The 22451-nt window shown below is 42.0% G+C and overlaps 1 pseudogene; it reads right to left on the reverse strand.

Annotated features, from left to right (window-relative positions):
* Positions 1-1968: 1968 nt before the first annotated feature.
* The window catches only part of LOC115501761, a 35241-nt pseudogene continuing 14758 nt past the window's right edge, over positions 1969-22451 (reverse strand).

The raw sequence follows: 22451 nt of genomic DNA on the forward strand, positions 1-22451 counted from the left end.
ATCATAAGATTATATAAAAACTAAATTTGTATCCTATACATTAGAAAATATTAAGCTTCCAGATACTTTGATAATACCTTACCCTTGTAGAGTACTTACAGTTTACAAATCACTTTTATCACCATAACTTCCTTTGAGTTTCATGGAATAGGAGATGTTACAACTCTATTTGGACTCATTTTTAAAAAGCAAATAGTACAGGCTTAGAAAATATAGGTCTTCTGCCCTAGGATGTAGAGCTTAGCAGAACCCAGGTTCCCTGACTCCAAATCTCATTCTCTTTCCATTAATACCCCAAAGACAGGTCCTACGAATGGAAAAAAAAACTAATATATTTTACAGTGATAAATCCCCTCTTGCAAGAGCAATGTATATGTATCTTCTTTTAATTTTTGTTTAGGAAGGTTGTTTGGATAACACAAGAACAAATAAAAGCTAACGGATAAACTCACAATATTTTTTAGAAAAAAATTCTCCAGGGAATAGGAATACATGTATAATTACCTCTCATGAGTCAAAGTGTAAGCCAATCTCCCTCTCCACTAACCTCGTCCTTTTCTGTTTAGGGGAACCAACATTGTGCACTGGATCCAGCGAGTCCTTTTTGAAAACTCAACAGACAATAGCAGTGACCATCACAACCTTGCCTGGGATAAAGTGGGGATTCATGTGAAACCAAAAGGCCAGCTGATGTATTTAGTAACTTCTAGTGTGAGAGATTTTTCTTCTAATTACATGTACCAACTGAAGGACTTTTCTTCCCATTTACACAAAGTAGGACCTGCCCTATGAAATGGAGCCTTTGAATATTTCAAACTAAAAATTGAAAAGTTTCACTATTCCCTTCAGTTTTAGCTGAAGAGGTTCAGAGATCAGGTTCAGGCATAATACTGAATATCTGCACAGCACTTTAGAGTTTCAAAGCTCCATGCTCCATATGCTCAAAGCTCCATATGCACCGTGTCTGGTTAGATTTTTCCAGCTACCTAGTGAGATTCAAGTTATTATCATCCCTATGTCACAGATTGATAAAATTGAGGCACAAAGACAGCATCCTGCCCAAAATCACAATGAAAACAGCAGGTGGAGACTTAGGTCCACCTAAGTCCTGAATCCTGTGTGCTCTTTTCACTTCTCCCTTGCTGCCTCCCTTAACAATGTCTTCTCCCAAACACACACCCCAAGCCCCTTCAGAAGAGACTAGTTCAAATACTGGTTTCCTTCTTCACACATGGAACTAAGGTCTTAGACAAGCAGGAATCTCCTGCCCTTTTCCCATTTCCCCTGGGAGGAGATAGGAAGATGCACCTCATTTATCCTTATCCTTCCAAGCCAACAAGGGAGACCTCGCTGCCTGGTGCCAGCGCCAGTACAAAGCTGGGGGAAAGGATCCGTATGGCGGAAACTGCGTTGCTTGCTACTGTTTAAACCCCTGTGAAAGACGGTCCTTCTGAAATAACTCTCTATTGACAGAAATGAATCTTAACTTGTAAAAGTTATGGGCAAGAAAACAAGGAAATTGAAATCCTGTTGAGAAACAGAGCCTTCATTTCTTCCCCTGCTGGTAAGAAGCCCCCCACAGGTCTCCAGGCAGCAGCTCCCTGCGATTCCTACATCCCTGTGCGAGATAAGACTCACCCGTGGCGCTACCGCTCCGGGGCAAGTAGGGCTGGGACGTACTCTCTGCACGCTTCAGCACCGCGGACAGCTCCAGACTCTCTAACTTCCCGCGCTCTTCCGGGCTCGCCGCGGCGGACTGAGCCTCCCAGGCTGCCGACGGGTCTGGCGTCTCCGCCCGCTCGGGTCCTAGTCTCCGGGACTTGGGGAAGGCGAACGGGTCTCTTCGAGCAGCGGGAGCAGCCGGTGGCTCCTCGAGCTGCGGTGAAGACGAGCCCAACTGCACCACAGCGCTGCGGGACCGCGCCAGCGCGGAGGAGAAGGAGCCCATCTCAGCGGGCCGAGCTGGGCTCAGGTGAGCGGCCACGTCTCCCCGGGAGACCCACACTCCTTGCCTGCCAAACACTTACTCCCTCTTCTCGCCGGAGCGCCCCCAGCCTCTGCTCCGCCTCTGACCCCGCGGGTTGCAGCCCCTCCTGGTGGAGGAAGAGGAGGAAGCTGAAGAGAGGGCTGCGCGCCCACCTCAAGTGGACCAACGACAACCCGGGCCGTCTCCGCGCCTGTCCGACAGTCCTGGGTGGATGGAGACACTTGGAGGGAGGGGGACGTACAGAGGTTGTTTGGCGACTACTGGAGAGTTGGGGGAAGGAAGACGTGTGGCATTAAGTTAGGGATACTTTTTTTCTCTACTTTCTGCCCTTGGTTCGCCTGGGGCCAAGAGTCTGGCACGTACTTCCTCCTCCTCTCCACACTCCTAGTTCTCCTTTGTCCCGCGAGAGAATGGAGGATTTAGCGAGGGCGGAAGAGAAGCCTACATTTGTTTCCTTCTCAATTACTCTTCTTAGAGCCAATATCACTACCCTTTTAGGTTGTGTTTTCCCTAGGAGTAGGGCTCGAAGCTGTCCCTGAAGAAGACTTGTAAATCCCCCTCCCCAGCGTGCCTCCGCCCTTGCCCCGCACCCAGGGCGCCTCCCCCTATGGGAGCCACTACCGCCCACCCTTCCTGTGGGGGTGGGGAGGAGGGTTAGGCCTTAGGTGGCGGTGGAGGTGCAAGGGGAGACCACTCTGCTAATTCCCTGCAGGGATGCTCGGAGGCAGGCGCCAGCGGGCTCTGGAGGCTCTCCTGACGGGAAGCCAGAGCAGCCAGGGGCCCTATTAATAGGCCTACCCTGCCGGCCCCATCCTTTCTCTGACTGCAAAGCGAGGGTGGTGAGGACTAATACGTCGCTGGAAGCAGGAAGGGCAGCCTGGTATTATGTTTCAGCTAAAATTCTGTTGCCCAGATAGGTTTTAGGCCTTGCCCAAGGTTACACAGCCAGTTAAGTGGTCGGTTTGGGTCTTGTGTGGGGGGCTCTTTTTTCTGGATGCAGCCTCCTACCACACTGCTCCCCATTGCAAAGGTTTTCAGGCAGTGAATTGTGAAGTGAAAACAACTGTGTGATACACAGCATATCTAAGGTTGGAGTTTGTGAAGAAAGAGTGACTTTATCAGTGATTCCTCAGCTGTCCTGGGACCCAAACTACCTTCCTCCTCATTCAATGCCCTTTCTATGACAGCATGACACTGGACATTGTCATCTGTAAAGGGGCATACAAATAAGTATATGTAAAGTAGTATTATCATGGAAGTGGCTTCCAGATCAACAAGCCCCAAGATGAAAAGAGAAAAAAAAAAAAAAAGTTCTTAAAATCCTCAAAGGGTAATTAGAGAAGACAAGTCAGAATTAACTTGGGTGGGACAGCTGCAGGTCCAACACATCCCTCTGTCCTTGGCATTATTTCCTGTGAGGCGGGCAGAAGCAGAAATCATAGGTCCTGAGCTAACATTACACCGCCCTCTGCCATTTAAGGGAACACACACCACACACACTTGTGATCCACTTACCATATAAGGATGATGCCGTGTCCTCTCACCTCAGCCAACATCTCTGAGAGAGAGCCCATCCTCTCAGAGCAGGCAAAAGGAATGCAACAGGGTCCACCTATCCAGGTATCTGTATGGCTATATTAATTGCTTAATAATTTTAATCACTTTGGGGCGCCTGGGTGGCTCAGTGGGTTGAGCATCCAACTTCGGCCCAGGTCATGATCTCACGGTCCGTGAGTTCGAGCCCCGCGTCGGGCTCTGTGCTGCCAGCTCGGAGCTTGGAGCCTGCTTCGGATTCTGTGTCTCCCTCTCTCTCTGCCCCTAACCCACTCTCATTCAAAATATATAAATAATTATATATTTATAATATATAAATATTAAAATAAATAAACAAACATAAAATAAATAAACATTTATAAAATGTTTATTCAAAAATAAATAAACATTAAAAAAATTTTTTTAATAAATAAATAATTTTAATCACTTTTCATTATTTCCTTGCTCACCTGATGAATTAATAGAGCCTGGTATAAATGCTCACTCTGGGCAAAGGACTTTTTAGAAAGGGAGCTCCCCAGGTAGACATTTCCTATTCTTGCACCTTGACTTGATTTCTTTGCAAACCTGACATAGTCATCATTAGGAATAATATAAAGATGGGCACAGAAAGAGGTAAGATGTTCTGGACTTAGACTGTGTGACATATTCCACTTGGCTCTACCTATTGTGAAAGTACATAAACATAATATTTCTGAATGGGATGATAAAGAGCTGCTACCCTAAGCCCCCAGAGTCCCCTGTTCCATACTAGCCAATCCAGGCCTTGCCCCAGGACACACACACACACACACGCACACACACACATGCACATGCAAACCCTTTTCTTGGAGCGTGTTGAGATCAACTGGGCTTGGTTGTTGACATTTCTGCTGATAGCCAGAATCTCCCAGTTCTCTTGTCAGTGGGAAGAAATGAGCTTGGAAAACTGAAATAATCCTCACTTTTCCACTTGCATTTCAAAAAATGCGGCTGTGTACGGTCAGCTAGAGTTTAGAGGAAAATGTTAGAGAATGTGCTAGCTATTGGTGACATTCTCATGGCCCTTGCCTTTCTTCTTCCAGGCCTCTGACCTCATCCATCAAGGACAGGAGAGCTCCCTCCAGATTTCCACCAGTGGGTGCTCAGCAAAGTGTTCACTGAGGGGCATTGGAAAGACCTTCTGACTTACCCGTCAACATCCTGCAAAGATGTCACCAACTGGGTGCCTTTGGATCCTGAAGGTTTTACCACTGACAACGTTGAATATTACCTGAGCCCTGTACTCCTGGAAAGTCGTGAAGGTTGAGAAGTCCCCTGCCCTATGATGTTCTGGAAAACAGCTTACTACAAAAACCACCCTTCATCAAATGACTTAGGTAAGACTCAAGGATGCTCCTTTGTTTATCTATGACAAAGCTAGGACACTGACCCTCCCTCCAAACTTCCATTCTTTGCCTCATAAATGATTAGCTGAACTATTTCATCCCCATTGATCAACTGGATATAATGATTGTTAACCAAACTTTAGTTAAGCTTATCTCCTTCCTCCAGGCCCCTGAACTTTGGCCAACCTCAGCCTGAGCCAGCACAAAGCCCCCCTGAGAACAGGATGGCCTCAGGGTAAAATATTCCCTGATCTGCTATCTGATCCTGTAACCCCTTCATCCCACTTCATCACATGCAGTTTTTTTTGGCTTTGTTTACTCCTTTCTATGAAAGGAGACCCCTTTTTGCCTAACTCTTTAGACACTTGCAGATCTCATGGTCAGGGCATTCTCCCAATTAAAATAGTCTCTCCCCCTTGCAACAATCCTTCAAATAAAGCCTCTCCTTACTAAGTTCAGATTTGTTTTCGTTGACACCATCTTTAAGAATCCCTTGTAGAATAGAAGTATCCCAGGGCGCCTGGGTGGCGCAGTCGGTTAAGCGTCCGACTTCAGCCAGGTCACGATCTCGCCGTCCGGGAGTTTGAGCCCCGCGTCGGGCTCTGGGCTGATGGCTCAGAGCCTGGAGCCTGTTTCCGATTCTGTGTCTCCCTCTCTCTCTGCCCCTTGCCCGTTCATGCTCTGTCTCTCTCTCTGTCCCAAAAATAAATAAACATTGAAAAAAAAATTAAAAAAAAAAAAAAAAAGAATAGAAGTATCCCTATTAGAGAGTACTCCAAGCCTTAGTTAGCTAAAGGGTTTTTTTGAGATTCATTTACCCCTGTTTGAGTAAAGGAAGAGGACAGGCAAGAATATTTTGAGAACCCACAGGGCACTAGACACAGCCCTAGATAATATATATGGTTTGTCTCATTTAATCTTTTTTTTTTTAATTTTTTTAAATGTTTTATTTATTTTTGAGACAGAGAGAGACAGAGCACGAGCAGGGGAGGGTCAGAGAGAGGGAGACACAGAATCCGAAGCAGGCTCCAGATTCCGAGCTGTCAGCACAGAGCCTGGCGTGGGGCTTGAACTCACGAACTGTGAGATCATGACCTGAGCTGAAGTCAGGCGCTTAATCAACTGAGCTACCCAGGTGCCTGTCTCATTTAATCTTTACCACAATCTTACAAGTATTATTATCCTCATCTTACAGATGAGAACACTGAGGCTCAGAAATGTAAAATGATTTCCTGAATACCCTGCAGAGGCCAGACTGGAACCTAGATCATTAAATTGGAATTAGCAGCTCTACACAGACAACAGCCCCCAAGGAACCTTAAAGATCCCCGAGTCTAGCCTCCTTCTTGGTCATGTTGGGGAAACTAGAGCTGGCGGCTTGTTAGTGGCAGCAGAGCCCAAATCTTCCACCCCAACCACTGTCTCATCCCAACACAACGCAGTTAACATTTTCACCAGCTTCACAGAAGTCTTGTCGTCTACCTTATTTTAACTGCTCTCTGCTGAAGAGGTCTAAACAATTCTCAAGGAACTTCAGAGGGCTCCAGAAAAGACCCCAACTCATGAGACTGAATGATTTCAGGTCAAGTCAGAATACACAGGAGCAAAGAAGCGATTCAGTCAGGCTCCTTTAACATCGATTGGGTACCAACAGCTTGTTATGGTCAGCCAAACAGGATTAAACATGGCTTCTGCCCAGGGCTGGGGACTATGGGAATATAATACAATGCTGGAAACCTGAGCTGTACCACAGGCATTGGCAAGTAAAAGGAAAAACTCCTATAACTCAACCTTGAAAACACAGAGGATGACCTGCTCCAGGGAAATCTGAGAGCCAGAGAAGGGTTGGGATGTGGAGCCCTGGCGCTGTGACGGCATTGCTAAGCCTCTGGGTACAACACAGGAATAAACATGGCAAGTATTGTTCTTAAAAACAATGACACACAGGATGTTTTCCCACTAATTCCACTGTTTCATTTGCCTTTGTCGTATCCTGGGAAATTAGAAAGGTTAAATATATTATCCACCCTATTCTATATCCAAACAAAATAAAAATTTAAAAGCTGAAATGGATGGCCCAAACCTAAGTGGGGGTAAGAATAGACACAAGTCCAGTTCTGGGTTTCATGTCTTCTGACTCCAACAAATGTTCTGTCTACTGTAAAAATCAAAAAGAAAATTTAAGTTGGATCTTTGGGCCATCTATCTTTTCCAACTTACCATCCAGTGTAGGAGTTCCTTCCATAGGGCTCTGCAAAAAAAAAAAAAAAAGTAAAAGTAAAACTTATGGCACCTAATTAATATCTCAGTAATAGAGAGTTCATTTCTTTTTATAATATATTCTTTCAGTGATTATTAAAATGATACATTTTCATGGGATAAAATTTGGAAACTACAAAAAAGCATAAAAAATAAAATTTAAACCACTCATAACCCCACCACACTTTATCTTCCTTTTGGTATTAAAACACAAGTGAAGTTTATGTTGATTATTTTAGTGGTATTACATAGGATGATACCTAAGACATAATCTATATTATTTTTGGAATAGTGTCTCCCAATCATAAAAACCCATCTAATCATAAATACCCAGTCCATTATATCCATGTTTTACAAAATTAGGATCATATATTATATACTACCCTGGGACCAGATTTTCTCCCTTAATACATCATCGTCTTATTTAATTTACAGTTGTCATAAAATGTGACTTGGGGCGCCTGGGTGGCGCAGTCGGTTAAGCGTCCGACTTCAGCCAGGTCACGATCTCGCGGTCCGTGAGTTCGAGCCCCGCGTCAGGCTCTGGGCTGATGGCTCGGAGCCTGGAGTCTGTTTCCGATTCTGTGTCTCCCTCTCTCTCTGCCCCTCCCCCGTTCATGCTCTGTCTCTCTCTGTCCCAAAAATAAATAAAAACGTTGAAAAAAAAAATTAAAAAAAATAAAATAAAATAAAATGTGACTTGAAATGTCTGCAATATATTTGTTCATTCCTTGACATCACTATAACTTATTTAGCCTCTACTCTAATGTTGGTCATTTACATTGTTTCCATTTTTCACTTTCATAAAAATAACATGGAATAAGTATTAATCTACTAGCCTGCTCATGTAAATAGTTTATTCACTGCAACTTTGTAGTAAGTTTTAATAACACTTTCTAAAATCTCCTTGGATTTTCTTATACAAATTTTTTTCTAGATTTACCTTTTCAGCATCTCCTATAAAGATGAGATGTTGTTTGAAATACAGTCAATGTTACAGATTAGCCAAAGGAGAATTGATAAATTTGCTCTTATTATTGCTTTCTGAGACAGTCTACTTACCAATTAAGCAGCACAAATGTTTTAAAAAGCTGTTCTTCCTGGGGTGTCTGGGCAGCTCAGTCAGTTAAGCCTCCGACTCTTGGTTTCGGCTCAGGTCCTGATCTCACGGTTTCATGAGTTCAAGCCCCGCACTGGGCTCCTCACTGAAAGTATAGAGCTTGCTTGGGATTCTCCGTCTCCCTCTCTCTGCCCCTCCTCCACTCACACTGTCTCTGTCTCTCGCAAAGTAAACCTTAAAAAAGGTAAATAAACCTTAAAAAAAAAAAGTTGTTCTTATCAATATTTCTAGGCAATAATCTTTAATGGCCCCTAATATCACAAGAAAGACAAGACCAACAAATAGTCAATGCCTCCTGGTGTAAGTTCACAGCACCACCTAGAAGTTGTCTTGCCAAAAAATCAAACCTGAATCTGACCAGATCTCTAGATCTACTACCAATTTATTGGAAATACAAGGGATAGAGGATCATGGTAAATGACAACATAGAATTACAATCAGCAAAGTCCAGACTCTGAAATTTTACAGGACAAACAACTAATTTCTTCAACCAGTACATTGGAAGTAGAGGTGGAGGAGAATCTTATACATAAAAGCTATTTGAAAAGCATATCAAACAATTGTAATGTATGAACTTTATTTGGATCTTGATTCAAGCAAACTGTTACCAAAAAACTTCATGTGACAACCAGGAAAATATGAAAACTATCTGGATATTTGATGGTGTTTAGGAACTACTATCAGTTTAAAAAATTTTTTGTTTTATGTTTATTTATTTTTGAGAGACAGAAAGAGCACAAGTAGGGGAGGAGCAGAGAGTGAATGAGACAGAATCCCAAGCAGGCTCCAGGCTCTGAGCTCTCAGCACAGATCCTGATGCGGGGCTCAAATTCACAAACCGTGAGATCATGACCTGAGCCAAAGTCGGACGCTTAACCAACTGACCCACCCAGATGCCCCTATTAGTTTTTTAGATTAAATAAATTTTATGCTTAAGTTTTTATGAGCAGTCCTTCTCTTTTAAGGACACCTTCTGAAATATTCACAGATGAAACGATAGGTCTGGGATTTGCTTCAGAACAACCCAGGTGAAGGCATGGAGGGAATAGAGATGAAACAAAACTGGCCATGAGTGAGTAATTATTGAAGCATGGTAATAGGTCCATGGGAGTTATTTATCCCATTCTCTCTATTTTTTATGTTTTAAATTTTCTATAACAAAAAGGTTTTTTTTTAAGCTGGTCTTAACACTTTGCTGAAATCAGTCTCACTTCATTTTGTGCTTAATTCTGTTGTCTAGAGCAGAACTGTTCAAGCTGTGGTTGTAATCCTCCACTGGGTCATGAAATGAATTCATATGGAATGGAATGGAATGGAATGGAATAGAATAGAATAGAATAGAATAGAATAGAATAGAATTAGAGGGCATCACAATAAGTAAAGTCAAGAACTGTTTCATGAATCTTTTCATTCATTCTGTGTGTATGAATGGTATTTGTCCATTTCCCAGATCACGACATAAGTTATATTTCATACTCCAGATTATAGTGCAAATTTTTTGGAAAACATTTCTCTAGAGCAGAGGTCTGCAAACTTTTCTATAAGGAGCCAAATAGTAAATATTTTTGGCTTTGTAAGCCATAGAGTTGCTGTCACACTATTCAGCTCTGCAGTTGGATCATAAAAGCAACCATACACAAGACAGAAGTGTATATGCACGACTATGTCCCAACAAAACCTTATTTATGGATACTAGAATTTGAGTTTCATATAATTTTCACTTGTCACAAAATATTCTTCTTCTGATTTTTTTCCCCTAACCATTGAAAAATGTAAAAATCATTCTTAGCTCTAGGACTATACAAAAGCAGGGGGCAGGCTAGATATGGCCTGTCCTTTGCTCTAGATTTTCTAATGGAAAGGTTTATTGTGGGAAGGAGGAAGGTCACCCTGCTGAGGTTTTAGGAGTCTGTGTGATCGGTAAAAACACATTAAAATTTACCATTGCTTAGATTTGTTTGGGGACTAGATATTCAATTTATTTTGAATAGCATTTCAGTTCAGGTTGTGATCCCGTAGCCGGTAGTGAGACTGGGTCCCTTGTTGGGCTCTGGGCTGAGCATTGAGTCTGCTTGGGATTCTCTCTCTCCCTCTTTCTCTGCCTCTCCCCCCGTTCTCTCTCTCTCTCTCTCTCTCAATAAATAAACATTAAAAACAAAAACAAATAAAACTAACAGAAAATAACAAGTACTGATAAAGATGTGAAAAAATTGGAACCCTGTACGCTGTTGGTAGGAAGTAAAATGGTATAGCTGCTCTAAAAAACAGTATGGCAGCTCCTCAGACAGTTAAACATAGGATTACATTTGATCCAGCAATCCCACTTCTGAGTATATGCGCAAAAAAAATTGAAAGCAGGGACTCAAAGAGATATTTGTACACCCGTGTTCATAGCATTAATCACAAGAGCCAAAAGGTGGAAGCAACCTAACCATTAACAGATGAATAGATTAAAACATATGTGGTATGTATAGGCAATGGAATATTACTTAGCCTTGAAAAAGAAGGAAATTCTTACATTTGCTATAACATGGGTGAACCTTGAGGACACTATGCTAAAGGAAACAAGTCAGTTACAAAAAAACAAATACTGTATAAGTTCACTTGTATGAGGAACCTAGAATAGTCAGACTCATAGAACAGAAAGTAGAATGGTAGTTGCCAAGGCCCGGGAGGAAGGAGACATGGGGAGTTGTTTCAGTTTGGCCAGATAAAAAAGTTCTGGAGATTGGGTGCACAACCACGTGAATGTATTTAATACCATTGAATTGTATACTTCTAATGGACTAAGATGGTAAATTTGATGCATATTTTACCACAGTTTTTATTAAATTCAGTTATTGAGAAGAAAGAAACAAAGACTTTCAGAGCAATACCAAATCTGTGCCTTCTTCTAGGTGATAAAATTGTAAATATAGAAGACAGCCATTGTGCTCCATCAGACTTCTCTTACTCAAGCCAACTGTTTTCCACTTCACCAGCTCTTCCCCATATGACAGGCTGTTCAGGCCCTTTGCTTTCCTCCATTGTGCTCCTTCTAATACCTTCTAGTTGTTGTGGGGTTTATTTTGTTTAATGTTTTTCTTAAAATTGAATTCCCAGGCTGAAGACCATGATCCAGATGTGGTCTCCTCGAGATAGAACACTTTGGAATTGTCCCTTCCTATGATGTGGCAGACCCTGGACCTTCCACAACGTGCTCTGAGAATGTTATGTCTCGTACCTCAGGCCTGTTTTGTGGAATCTGCTTCCCCCACTTGGTACATGGGCCTTTGAACCTAAATGCAGAATGTTTAATCTACTCCTATTTAATTTCATGTTTTGCCCCAGTTGTGTTAAATTAAATTGAAAGGAACTACTTCCAAGAATTTAAAAAAAAAAAAAAAAAAAAAAAAAAAAAACCTACAGGGGCACCTGGGTGGTTTAGTCAATTAAGTGTCCAACTTGGGCTCAGGTCATGATCTCATGGTTTGTGAGTGTGAGCCCCGCATCAGTCTCTGTGCTCACAGCTCAGAGCCTAGAGCCTGCTTCTGACTCTGTGTCTCCCTCTCTCTCTGCCCCTTCCCTGCTTGTGCTGTGTGTGTGTGTGTGTGTCTCTCTCTCAAAAGTAAATAATAAAACATTAAAAAAAAAAAAAACCTACAAAACACAAACAAAAGAACACACTAGATTTCATGATCTGAATATAAAAGACCAAATCTGTAAAGTGACAAGAGTCTTCCTTCCCAGCTTCTTCCTTCCCAGCGTCTTCCCCTATTCTTCACACGATAAACTGTAACAACTGAGCTTTTGTTAGATCAAGATTGAGACAAAAATAGGGGCGCCTGGGTGGCTCAGTCGGCTAAGTGTCCGACTTCAGCTCAGGTCATGCTCTTGTGGTTCACGGGTCCTAGCCCTGTGTGGGGCTCTGTGCTGACAGCTCAGAGCCTGGAGCCTGCTTCGGATTCTGTGTGTGTCTCTCTCTCTGCCCCTCCCCTGCTCAAGCTCTATCTTTCTCTCTCTCTCAAAAATAAGTAATCATTAAAAAAAAAATTTAAGATTGAGACAAAAATAAAGCAGACACGGCAAAACAGTTTCATTTAGTATGCCTGCATTTGACTGATGGTGGCTGCCTGCAGCACTGTGTTTAGCAGGAATATGGAGCCATATCCATGCGGAGCAAGAAAGAGTGCAGTAAAAGATTAAAGGTGTCTGTCAAAGACAGAGGTAAAGAGAGAGAGGCTAGGAATGCAAGCTGGTGCAGCCACTCTGGAAAACAGTATGGAGGTTCTTCAAAAAACTAAAAATAGAACTACCCTACGATTCAGCAATTGCACTCCTAGGTATTTATCCAAGGGATACAGGGATGCTGTTTCGAAGGGGCACGTGCACCCCAATGTTTATAGCAACACTAACAACAATAGCCAAAGTATGGAAAAAGCCTAAATGTCCATCCATGGATGAATGGATAAAAAAGATGTGGTATACACACACACACACACACACACACACAATGGAGTATTACTCGGCAATCAAAAAGAATGAAATCTTGTCATTTGCAACGACGTGGATGGAACTGGAGGGTATTATGCTAAGTGAAATTAGTCAGTCAGAGAAGACAAAAATCATATGACTTCACTCATATGAGGACTTTAAGAGACAAGGCAGACGAACATAAGAGAAGGGAAACAAAAATAATATAAAAACAAGGAGGGGGACAAAATAGAAGAGACTCATAAATATGGAGAACAAACTGAGGGTTACTGGAGGGGTTGTGGGAGGGGGGATGGGCTAAATGGGTAAGGGGCACTAAGGAATCTACTCCTGAAATCATTGTGGCACTATATGCGAATTTGGATGTAAATTTTAAAAAAGAAAAAAAAATTTAAAAAAAAATTAAGAAAGTGAGCTCTTAAAAAACATTAAAAGAGAGAGAGAGAGAGAAAGAGGCAAGTATGCCACCAATTTGAAAAAAAAAAAAAAAAAAAAAAACCCATGGGTTTTTCTGTGGTTGCATTTTTGCCAAAGGCCATATAACCAAAATCTAAAGGCTATTAGCAAGAGTGTTTCAATTGCTCTTATTTGTCGCTACCCTATAGTAGGAAATAAAGCTAGAAAAGGAAACCTAATGTCTGTAATTCCCTCAGACTTCAAAGGACATCTGCATGTGCTGGGCTGATAATTCTGTTTTATCCCCACCCAACTTTGAGCCAGAGTCTAAATAAGAAACAGGAAACACAATTCTAAAGGAAACCAAAGGATAGAGGAAAACATTATGATGATATTTTTAATTATACTTAATATTACATGAAACATATGTATGTGAAAATAATTTTTAATTTTATATGAAATGTGTGTATGTATATAAATCAATCCATACTAAGAGAGACAGATACCTTATAACATATACCATATATAAAGACATATAAAATCATAGTAGGAATACATGGGGAAATGAATGATTAATCTTAATATCTTCTGTATCCTATTAAGTTAAAAGAAATTCAGTGTATCTTTATGATATAAGGCAAATGATGGCCCAGACCCAAATCTGGCCTGTCATCTGTTTTTATGTGGCCTGTGAGCTAAGAATGTTTTTTATATTTTTTAAATGGTTGGGAAAAAATTAAAAGAAGAAGGATATTTCAGTCAGTTAAGTGTCCAACTTCAGCTAAGGTCATGATCTCAGTTTGTGAGATCAAGCCCCACATTGGGCTCTGTGCTGACAATGCAGAGCCTGCTAGGGATTCTCTCTCTCCTTCTCTCTCTGCCCCTCCCCTGCTCGCTCTGTCTCTCAAAATAAATAAATGAATTTTAAAAATAAAAATATGAGGGGCACCTAAATGGCTCAGTCCATTAGATATCCAACTTCGGCTCAGATCACAATCTTGCGGTTTGTTGAGTTCAAGCCCCGCATTGGGCCCTGTGCTCACAGCTCAGAGCCTGGAGCCTGCTTCAGATTCTGTGTCTCCCTCTCTCTCTCTGCCCCTCTTCCCCTCACACTCTGTCTCTCTCTCTCTTCCTCAAAAATAAATATTGAAAAAAATAAAATTAAAAAATATAAAAAGTACATGAAATTCAAATTTCAGAGTCCACAAATAAAGTTTTATCAGAATAGAACAATACTCATTTACATATTATCTATATTTGCTTTTGCATTCAACAGCAGAGTTGAGTCTTTTGACAGAGACTATATGGCCCACAAAGCCAAAAATATTCACTATCTAGCCATTTATGGAAAAAGTTTACTAAAGGGTAGTGGTCATCATGTCCAGGATATAGTTTCTTTCACAGATTTAGCATTGCAACTTGTATTTTGGACCCAAAAGCAAGTAAGATTTCAAGTGATTTGGGGTTTGTTCCTACCCATGTATTTCTATTATAGTAGATCTTAATATAAAATAACTTAATACACCTTTTGGGATGAGCACTGGGTGTTGTATGGAAACCAATTTGTCAATAAATTTCATATATATATATATAAAAAAAATAAAAATGAAAATAAAAATGGCATAAAAAAATAAAATAAAATAAAATAACTTAATAAATGATAAATCAGTCTAAATTTTTCACAAAGTCACAAAAAAACATTGATTATTGTACTAAAATTGTTAACTATTTCTTAACTTTTAATTATGATTTTTAATTTTCTAAATTTTAGAAATTATTAAATAAAAATTATTATAATAACCATTTTCTTTTTACATAGGAAACACCTAGCACCTGGCATATACTAGGCATGCAATAAATTTTTGTTGCATTTAGCTAAAATAGTTTAACTCTTCCTATTTCAATTCATTAAATGAAGCAGTTGCTCCAAATGTGTGAAAATAAACGAAGAGCACCCAAATGAGAAAAAACAAAGGCAATTAATTCAGGGCTTGCTATAGCAAAGGCATCTCTACCATGACTTCCACTTGGAGAGACGAAAGGCAGGCAGAGGAGTGGTAAAGCTTTATAGTGGAAAAAGGGGAAGGTTGTGGCCGTGCCTTGACTGGAGGCTGTTGGCATGCACAAGCTGTAAGCAGACTAACAAGAAACGGGGTATCCCACGTGATTGGCTAGGGCAGCATATTTGGCTTTCTCCAGTTGGTCCCAAGTTAGAAGTGGGGACAAAAAGTAAGGAAGCTGTCAGCTATTAATCAAGTCCGGGTAATTTGGGGCCAATTGCTACAAGAGTTATCGTTTGGCTTCCTGGACTGGTTGCTGCAGACAACTGGTCCAAGTTGTATTTTTATATATGGTCTCATCGTTGTTTGTATATTAGTCTCTCAAATGCAAAAGGCTAAAGTTCTCTTCAATGCCACAAACATTGCACAACCACGAGCTATATGCCAGGAACCACATCAGATGCCAGGAATAAAAGATAAAGATGACATTGTCACTGCCCTACATTGTGGGAAAGGAGGCACATACAAAATCTATAAGGAAGGCAGTCTATCCCTTATGTCTTGTAGAGATGGAATTAAAACTTGTCTACAAAGAGCTGTTGACACATAACCTTCCCAAAGAGACTCCACCACCTTCAAAGGCAGTGCCAGGCTCTTAGATTTAGGAAATTGTTTTTAGATATGTCCTGCTGACATTTAAGACAATGTTCTCAAAGCCTACCCAGCAAAAAGATAAATTCATGGAATTTCTTAATGTGTTTTAAAATTTTTTTTTACATTTATTTATTTTCGAGAGACAGAGAGAGACAGAGTACAGGTGGAGGAGGGGCAGAGCGAGAAGGAGACACAGAATCCAAAGCAGGCTCCAGGCTCGGAGCTGTCAGCACAGAGCCCGATGCGGGGCTCAAACTCACATACCATAAGATCATGACCTGAGCCAAAGTCGGACACCTAACCAACTAAGCCACCCAGGCCCCCCTGTTAATGTGTTTTTAAATTTAAATCCTCACAATAGGATTTCTTTGATTCACTGTTACTTATACTCTTACAAACCAGAAGAATGAAAACTCTATAAAAAATAGATTAAACTAAGATGCAACATCTTCCCACAACCAGTTTGTTGATTTTTTTAGAAACATATTCTTGAATATTGAATGGCACCAGTCAAGTAGCAATTATTATACCCCAATTATTATATCCCTCTTTCCCAATCCGATTAGGCAGAACTCCCAATTTTCCACCTGTAGCCTGGTTCTCCCTCCCTGTTGTACTTCAGGTTCCTCCACTCATCTGTCTTTCTTGGATCTTACAAGTCCTGCTGTGCTCACAGAGTTTTATCAATGGTATCCATCACTTCTGACTCATTCTATTGGCCAGAGCAAGTCAGATGGCCAAATCCAAGTCAAGAAGGCAGGGAAGTAGGCCCCCAGCACAGGGAGGAGAAAGAATCAGGGCCAATGATATAGTGTACCTCACAGCACCTGTCTCTGCCTCTGCATACTCGTGTAAAAGCATAAACAATAAAGTTCATGTAACTCGTCCCACAGCTCCAGCTTGTGAGTCTCCTCAAGCTCATTAATAAAGCACAGCATAGTAGTAAGCTGAGCTTTGGAATAGACAGATGTTGGTTTGTTCCCTAGTTCTCATCGTGTACACCAATGAAACCCTGGGAAAATTACATAACGTTTCTCTGACCTTCATTATTTTCATCTGCAAAATAGAGATAATAACATTACATGTCTTTCATCAGTTGGGGTAAAGCAGGAAGCAGATGGCACTCTCAAACTGGACAACGTAACAAGAGTTAAATAAAAGGTCTCATCTATAAAGGTGTCAATAATCCTATTGTACCCTTTTCCTCTCCTCAATGTAGGTTCTGGGCTTCTCAGGCCAGCCCTTATGTCTCTCAGTACCAACTAATGAAAAATACCAGGCACGGCTGTGAAAACCAAATGCCCTCCCAGCAGCTGATGAAAGAAATCTCCACGAGATAGGCCACCCCTCCAGCTTCAGAAAAGCAACGAAGAGCCTATGTCACAAAATTGCCCTTGCAAATGGCTTTTCTGACAAAGGAGTCTTCTAAGACAGCTAGACTGTGAAAGTAAGCTTTCACTTCTTGAAGTCTATAATTTCACTTGGTCTTTCCTAATAATGTATTGCCTTGGTGATGATACCTAAATTGATAGCTTTGTTTTCTGGGAAGTATAAATATTTGTAAATTTTCTTTAAGCCAGGAGAAAAAGTTAATGGCACTTTCATTTTCTTCCACATGCACAAGCTATTTAAAACCTATGACTCTAGCTAGATTTTTTTAATTTTAAACAAAGAGTTTGAAGATCTATATTAAGATTAGAATTAATAATAGTATCTATCTCATTGTGCAAATTAAATGGGCTACTGCCTGGGAAGTAGTTAACAATTACACGTAATAAACTCGCTTATTAGAGACTGGCTCTCAAAACTGCAAACTAAGATTCATGCACATGTGCATTAGAACAGAAACTCAAAAGTGGGACAAACGAAACCAGGTGGGGTGTTACATGCAGCCCGTAGGAGCCAGGCCCTGTGACCAGCCCTGGGAGAGAGCAGCCAGGGAGAGGAGCCCATCACCCAGGGCCTGTCTAGAAGCCTCCATCATGGGCATGAGTGGGGCCCGGCAGGAAGGCAAAAACAGTGACACGGTGACACGGTAATAGGGAGACTATGAAAAAGTGGTATACACAACAACAAGCAGGCAGGCCACATCTGACCATAGGAGGTGGGACTCTCCCCAATATGTCTAAAATAATTTACAGATGATTACAAATTACATTTTTTAATTTTTTTGTGTTTATTTGTTTTTGAGAGAAAGAGAGAGAGAGAGCACAAGCAGGGAAGGGGCAGAGAGAGAAGGGGACGCAGAACCCAAGGCAGGCTCCAGTCTCTGAGCTGTCAACACAGAGCCCGACGCGCTGCTTGAACTCACAGCCACCGTGAGATCATGACCTGAGCCGAAGTCATCCAGATGCTTAACCGTCTGAGCCACCCAGGCGCCCCACAAATTACATTTTAAACTAAAACTAAGGTTTAACACTTAGTTTTAACACTCTTCAGTGCTCTTGCAGCTTGCATTATTCTTACTTTTACCAACTTTGGAGCATTTTAAGGAATTTTAAACAAATTCATCTAATGATACTTCAGACTTAATATGCATTTATAAACAATAATAATCAAAGGTATTCTTTCTTCAGCTCTTCCTATGTGCTGGGTGATGTTGATGAGGCACTTCACTTACGGTTTACAGCAGAACCTCTGGTGACAGAGATCTTAGGTTCAAAGCCCAGTGCCGTGATTCACCGGCTGAACGATGCTGGGGGATTATCTCACCTATACTACGCTTTAAGTTCTTCATTTGTACGATGCTGGCTGTGCATAAAGTGCGTGCCCACAGCAAATATTAACACATTAGCACACGTCATCTCACGTCATCACTACGACACAGCAAGGTCAGCATAGTATTAATCCCATTTTATGGTCAAGGAACAAGTTCAGCGAGGTTCAGCTACCTGTCCAAGTTTATGCAAGTTCAAATCTAGGTCTTTCTGACTCAGACCCACGCATGTTCTTACCCACTGTGCTATGCCAAACTCCCACCATTTATCAAATCTGCAGCATTTTGAAAATGACAGAATTGTTTTGGATCTGTGTGCATTTATTCTATTTTTTAACTTTTAGAGAACTTTTTTGCCAGTTTATCTAAAGAGCCATTCATTCAGAATAGAACTAGGATCTCAACAAACTATCCAGCCATGGCCTGAAAAACAGGGGATGAGTCACAGGTCAGGGGTATGAGGAGGGGGCTGGGTCCCAGCAGGGAGTCCAGTGGCAACCTAACCTGTACAGGGGGTCAAAATAGGAGAAGCAGCAATGCCCGGCTGAGAACAGGACATTTCCACCTCCCCTGGTCTCCACAATAACAATTAAATATAGGTATAATTATCTGGCAATGTGGAAACTGCGACATAAATAGGTTAAATGACTTCCCCTTTAAGTAAGGCTGTAGCTAGAACTTGTACTGGAGCTTAAGTACCGTCATGGAGTGGAAGAAGGGGCCAGATGACACAACAATGGAACATTCCTCTGAAGTGACCCAAGGCAGTTGCCTGTGGTGTACCGCATCTATGCCCATGAGCTACGGGGACATTGTGGGGCCTTGTCTAGGTTGAAAGGATCCCAGACACAAAGTGGGACACACCCAAGTCTCACCGGAGCATGAGCTGCTTCAGGGTTCTCTCTCTAGGCTAGGAGCTGCTGCCCCCACAGGCAGATGCAGTTCTTACAGAAAGAAAGGAAGGGTGTAGATGAAGGTAAAGGAAGCCCAGAGAGAGAGAGAAGAAGCAAGCAAGTGCCAAAGTGAACATTGGCACCAGCTCTGTAGAGACCTGACCCCAGTATGCTGCCTAGCAAGGAGAGCAAACCCTTCCCAACCCCAGGGCACTACCTCAATTCCGCAGCTGCCTCTGGTTGCAACTTGGAAGCTCCAAGATGAGGACACCAAAGCATCCAATTTCATCTAGTCCATGACAAAAGTCGGGGGGAATACTTGGGTTCTGTATCCAATGCACATAATGGAAAACTTGATCAACAGTAGCTTAACCACAAGCATATTTATTCATCTTACCTAACAAAATGTCTGGAGATTGGTGGTTCCAAGGTTTCTCAGCCTCTCTGCCATTGTATTGACCTTCTTCTTGGCGTCACAAGATGGCTGCCAAAACTCCAAGTATTGCAACCTCACACGATAGCAATCCAAGCAGAAAGGAAGAGGACCAGTGGGAAAGGGCCCTCTCTGTACAGATCTCTCTTTTATTAGGGAGGAAAACTGTACCCTAGAACTCAGCCCCCTTTACATCTCACTGGCCAGAACCAGGTCCTATGCCCAGTTCTCTAAACTGCATCACTAGCAAAAAAGAGAGAGAGAGAGAGAGATTCCATGATTAGCTTAAACCAAACTTGGGGCTTCTGGTTGCCTCCAAAAAGTCAGCTTTCTTTTAAAGATTACACAAGCAACATGGGGCGCCTGGGTGGCTCAGTCAGTTGGGTGTCTGACTTTGGCTCAGGTCATGATCTCCCCAGTTCATGGGTTCGAACCCTGCATCAGGCTCTGTGCTGACATCTCAGAGCCTGGAGCCTGCTTCGGGTTCTGTGTCTTCCTCTCTCTGCCCCTCCCCTGCTCGTGCTCTGTCTCTCAAAAATAAATGTTAAAAAAATTTTTTTAAATAAAGATTACACAAGCAACAGTGGCTCCATCTCCTATTCCCAACCTACCCATTATCCCTCCCTCTCCCATTATTCTCCACTCTCCAAGAACCTGGTCCTTGATGAATCCAATCCCTTCGGCCTGCTCACAGAAGAAGAGAGGAGCGCTGTGGAGGCACACTGTGTGAGCACCAATTTCTACTAATTATACCGCTGGAGTTCTTACCACAAACGTTACCCGTGGCACCCAGATAATGTGGATCTCCCAGGGCAGTTTCTGCTATACCCTACACTCAGGGCCTCAGCACTTTGGAACACTCCAAAACAGGCTGATTTCATGACAAATTTGCTAGTCATGGGTATTTTAGTGAAGATTCCATGGAAATGGAAACAGAGGAGTGGAGAGGCTCAGCACAGAGTCATCACCCCAACAAGTCTCCCTTGAATAACACTTTCAGACCTACTTTGGAAGCTCCTCACTTTCCCTCTTTGCCCTTACTTCACACATCCTCTACAAAAACTGCCCTAAGTAGTCTGCTCTTGCCTCAGCCTGCTTTTTCCACTCGGCCAAAGGCTCAACGGCCGTTCATGGATCTGCAACCAAATATTATTCTTCAAGCAAAGCGACTAAAATTATCACTCACTATTATAGATGTTGATAAGTAGAGTGAGTAGGAGAGCAAGGAATAAAGCATAGGAATGAAAGTGAGTAATTTCTAATAGGGAATGTTGGAAGCAGGGTGTTGATTGTTTTATCTTGGGACAGGTATTCACATTTTAGGTCACCCAAGAGTGGCTAGCTTACAATTCAAATTCCTGTCTCTGTGAGATGAAATACATACCCAAAGCAAGAACAAGACAAATGACTTTAAGCTGCCATACCTCATTCTCATTAGTTCTAATTTTATGTTCAAACTGTGTGTGCATGTGAGAGAGAGAGAGAGAGAGAAAGAAAGATCAAGAATAATTAGCCAAATGGACTCAATTCCCCAAACCCCTTGAGAGCTTGCTGTGGTGAAACCAACTTTACAGGCGTCTGTCTGACATAGACAGCCAATTATTGGGATCCCTCTAGAATCCGCTGGACCTAAGGGCTTGCCATGTTACCTTTCCCTCCAGTGAGATGTAGGCCAAACAGACTGGGGATCAAGTAAGTGAGGTGTTCAAAGACCCACTGACCTTAACCAGCTGAGAACTGAAGCTGAAATAGCTCACAAAGGGGGTACACTTGTTACCTTACTGGAGATAGGAACAGTGGTTAAACAGAATCACTGAGACCACTGATTGAGACTTTTTCAAACAGTAAACTTCACTCAGAAGTACTCTTTCTGGTTGCACTCCAGGCAAACTTCTCTCACCCTGTTTCAGTTTTCTATTGCTGGATGAAACACACACACACACACACACACACACACACACACACACCAAAACACAGTGAGTTAAAACTATAACAATGTATCATTTCTCCTAAGCCTGTGGGAGACTAGTTGGGGTCACTCCTGCAGCTTTTAGCGGGAAGCTCAGTTAGGGATCCTGTTTCTCCTTCGTATGGTCTTTCTTTCTATGTGACATCTCCAACTCTAGCATCTCCCCTTGTGGCTTGCCTCTAACAGGGTAGTCCTGACTTTATCACAGCATGGTATTTGGGTTGCAAGGATGGTCCAGAGGACAAGCCCCAGTGTACAACTGTGTATCTAGCCTCTGCCTATCTTAAGCTCACTAATGTCACATTGGCAAAAAAAAAAAAAACCCACAGGGCCAATGTGGGAGGAGACTCCACAAGTGGCTCACTGGGTTCACTGTCTACCACAGCCTCAAAGTGCCAGTTTCTCTATTTACCCCTCTGGGGAACATAATACTCTTCAGGGAGGACAACTGTGAGACCCTATGGGCTGAAGACTCTAAGTCACCAGAAACAATTCAATAACAGTGAATATAGAATTGAGTTAAAGAGGATTTCAGAATATGTCTTAGGAAGATTTGTTATTTGGTGTTACCTTAAAAAAATCATATTAGAAAGGGTCGGTGAAAACATAAACCCCCCAAATTTAATCAGA

Source organism: Lynx canadensis, chromosome A2, assembly GCF_007474595.2.
Source record: "Lynx canadensis isolate LIC74 chromosome A2, mLynCan4.pri.v2, whole genome shotgun sequence".
NCBI lineage: Eukaryota > Metazoa > Chordata > Mammalia > Carnivora > Felidae > Lynx > Lynx canadensis.